Genomic DNA, 3,896 nt, shown 5'->3' with positions numbered 1-3,896 from the left:
CGTGGCATGGGCAGCTAATTAAGGTCCTTAACGGTAGTTTCCACCAGCTAATAATAGGTATCTAATTACATGTAGGCTATCATGTACACACGTGACCGGAACAACATGGCGTTGTCTAGAATTGCGTAGGAGCAGTTGACAAGATGCATACTGGGTGGGCTTTGCACAGTTCTAGCTGTTGGGTCAGTGCAATTCCTCGGACAAGAGCAAATCGTTTGGTATAACTCTCGTCGTTGTAGCTGCTTCGAGTGAGGCGCTAGCCTGGCTGACAAAAGCGAATGTGAAAGAATAAATCACTTTTTTTACTTGCCGATATATCAGCATTAGTAGTCTGGCTACCATTGGGACCGTTCACAGTGGCTCTAAGACTTTTTTTGCTGAGTTATAAGAAATCTGGATAGCACGTGTTTGGATAGTTTGTATGAGCGGCCATTTTAAAATCGTCGCATCCCTAACACATTGTGACTATCTAATGCAATCGGTGACAAATTCCAGATATCCACTCTATACTCGTTATATCCACTCTAGAGTCGTTACCCGACGCGGACAACGCTAGAGATAGCTGGTAGTGCAAGCCGGTCACGTGACGTAAGGCCGACCGGCCTTCTGGCGTAACACGTGACCAAATAGACATCTCGTATATCAAGATGCGTATACGTAGCACGTGGAGGGTTGTCACTGTACAGTGTAGTGCTACTTCATTTCAGGAGTCTCTCGGAAATGGTTTCGCATTCAAAGTATTGAGTACTAGAAATATTATTAAAAGCTTCGTACAATCTCTAGATTTCAGGCCGTCCAAGTCTGCCACTAGCTTCACAGAGCTCTATACAGAGCCCTTTCTATAGTTAGAGGGCTCTGCAGCTTTGTCTCCCCTCGGAGTCCGCTCTTGTGTGTGCGCGCGCTTTAACGCGCTTTTCATAATCCTTACAATCTGGGATTCCGAGGCTAACTTTTGTGCAGAGCCCTAGCTAGAGATAGAGATTAATCAAACTTATAAATTCAGGTGAGAGAGTGAAAATTTTCATGTACCATGCCAAATTTGAACATAAACTGTAATATTTCATATGCCTAATTGGAAGCAGCGTGAGTCAGAGCGCCTCGTCTTGTTTCGATTTTTTGGTATTACACGACTTCACTTGATTTTTCCAACTCAAATCTGAAAAATCCCGACAAAATCTGGATACTCGGACAGCCTGAATTATTCGCTTTCGTGTACGTACGTGTACAGTACAGTACACACTTACTATGACGTCATCGTTCGTGACATGTGAACGTGATGTTGACGTAGGACGGTGATGGTGATTCCAAAGTCAGGTAGTCGCATGCCATCATTAAAACACGCAAAACTGCGCCGCATCGACATGCCAACAAGTGTGAGCCAGGCACTAATCTAACGATCCATTGTTTGTCAGCCGCTGAAGCCGGAGAGTTGAGACGCCATCGGTCATTGGTTACCGCAAATCACGTGCGCTCCGTGCTTCCAGGGAGTGGACTTCTTGAAGAAAGAATTCCGGCGGCCCGTGAAGTTCGAAGCGCCTGAGAAGCTGACGAAACGGTCCAAAATGGCCGAGAAAATCGTATGCACGAGAAAGTCTTCAAGGTACGACATGTCGAACAATTGTGGCAGTTCGTCTCTTCGCGGCGTGAGCCGAAATGTGTTCTCTGAATTTTCTTGTTTCTCGCAGGAAACCGAAGACGGGCGGGCAGACAAACAGGTAAGACGTAGATGGAGAGATGCGGTGACACAGGTGACGATTAGATGGTCGGTAGCGCCCGTGTGGGAGTTCCCTTCGATTGGTCAGTCGGCGCTCCTTTTGTTAGCGCGTGATAGGTCGGTCGGATCCACCGTCTGCTACACTGCGTGGATACCATTGCGCGCGAAGCTAGACGCGCGAATTCCGTCTGATCCGTCAGACGTCCCTGGTCGTGTTTTGTGAGAGATGTGATGGCGTACGGTGTGATAACACGGGTTTCTACGCTCGTGGCTGCTATTTTGTTTTGTTACGTTTTTGTTGGATTGTCGAGTGTTGGACTGAATGAAAGTCGGTGTGTGTGGAGGTGTAATGGCCGCCATTTGTTCTTGATATTTTTTATTATGTGGCCGGATAACGTCATTGCTACCGTCGTGTTCGTGTTTGTTGTTGTTCTAACAAGGCGTCGACGTTCAGAGAGCCCTAACAGAAGCGCCAGCTTAGCCTGTTTTGCCGAACTGGGTGACAAGGTTTACTTGGGCGTGTCCGTTGTAAACGGAAGTGACGATCAACAGCGATAAGGCATAAACAGTTTCTCGTGCCTTTGATATGCTTGTTGATGCTCGTCCTTTCGCCTTGAATGACAACGGTTAATGAGAGAAATAGATGATTGCGAGAGGGCAGATTCTATGCAGAAGGAGACCATGCAGCTGTATTGGGCGGGGTGTTGTGCTGCTGTAGGCTGCAGATTGACATTCAGCTACTTTCCACAATATGCGTACATAACTGCACCGGCTAATGTCATCATTGTAGGGCTTCAAGAAATGTAGAGACTAGACAGAGAGTTCATATTTTCCGTTACACTGGTCTGAGGTTGCTGTGAAGACAGAGAGGTGTTGGGTTCTTGATTGGGTGTTGCATTGATTCCCAGGCTGTAACTTTGAAGCTGCTATAATCTGTTTGATTTGATTTCAGAGAAACAAAGGTATTTCTGAACTTCATATCTTCCTACTTATACCAATGGATGGTTCATACCTATAACTATTCTAGGAAATTAATAGATATTAATTAAATGAAGTCAAACCCCAATTAGAATCCACCTAACTTGTGTGATCTAGGACGTGTTTGGTTGGGTTTTTCCAGCCTCTTCCAGAAGAGTCTGGAAGAGCACGTCCCTCTTCCAACTTCTTCCAATTCAGAGGTTGGAAGAGGGGCGTGCTCTTCCAACCAACAGCAGAGTCGGTAGAGGTGGCTCTTCCGACTGTAGCGGCAAAACTGTAGAAGTTGGGAAAGGGGCGTGCACACGGTACTTCTTCTGGAAGAAGCTGGAAGAGCACGATCGAACGCGCCCGGGCCCCTAATAAGGATGAACAAAACAGGTGGTTTGATTAGTATTCAGAAACACCAAAACAACATCTATTAGTGGATTGTAGTCATTCTGTAGATATGACGTTAGGGGTGCAATTGACCTTTTCAGAATGGGAAGAAGGGGCATCTTGAAAGAAGAGTTCAATTGATCACTGACATCTTCTAGAAGACTCTACCACCCTTATTTACTTTGTCCAGCTCAAGGCTGGAAGAGTCTGAAAGGCACGGCTCTGCATGCTCTGTAGTGAACGTCTATTGACAAAGTTAATCTTAGGCTATAAATTTTTATCTCATTGTCGTCTATAAGATCCAAGAGGCCTTGAATACAAGCAACAGTAGTTTCACCTTTCAGGTCAACAACTGCAACAAAAATGTTGGTTACATTGTAGGGTCGTAATGATGCCAGCCTGCTACGCTGCTGCACAAAAGATGGGAGGGTCAGGAGACTGGAGATTGAGATTTGTAGCTTGGTACCATTGTTGTTATGATGTCGTGACAATGAATGAAGAAGCACAAAAGTGCTAAAGCCTCTTGCTGCTATCCAGTCAAAGCCAATGAAGAGCTTGAGAAGGTGGCCAGACACTGACTGGCACCTGGGGTTGTCAACATCATGTAGCTGTTGGGTACCTTCTGAAATCTTCAAAGACATCATCACATTGACTGGCACCCTAAGCTATAGCAATGAGTACATGCATGTGCTACATTTCAATTGTTCTCTGTTGTTCACTTGGTGGGTCGTTTGTCTACAGAGGCACTACTGTAACCCTAGCACATGCACATCTTGGGTTAAGCAGAAATTCTTCTGAGTTTATCGTAAGTCATACCAGGAGTATATAA

Source organism: Corticium candelabrum, chromosome 2 (assembly GCF_963422355.1).
Source record: "Corticium candelabrum chromosome 2, ooCorCand1.1, whole genome shotgun sequence".
Taxonomy (NCBI): Eukaryota; Metazoa; Porifera; class Homoscleromorpha; order Homosclerophorida; family Plakinidae; genus Corticium; species Corticium candelabrum.
This window is presented reverse-complemented; position numbering follows the sequence as displayed.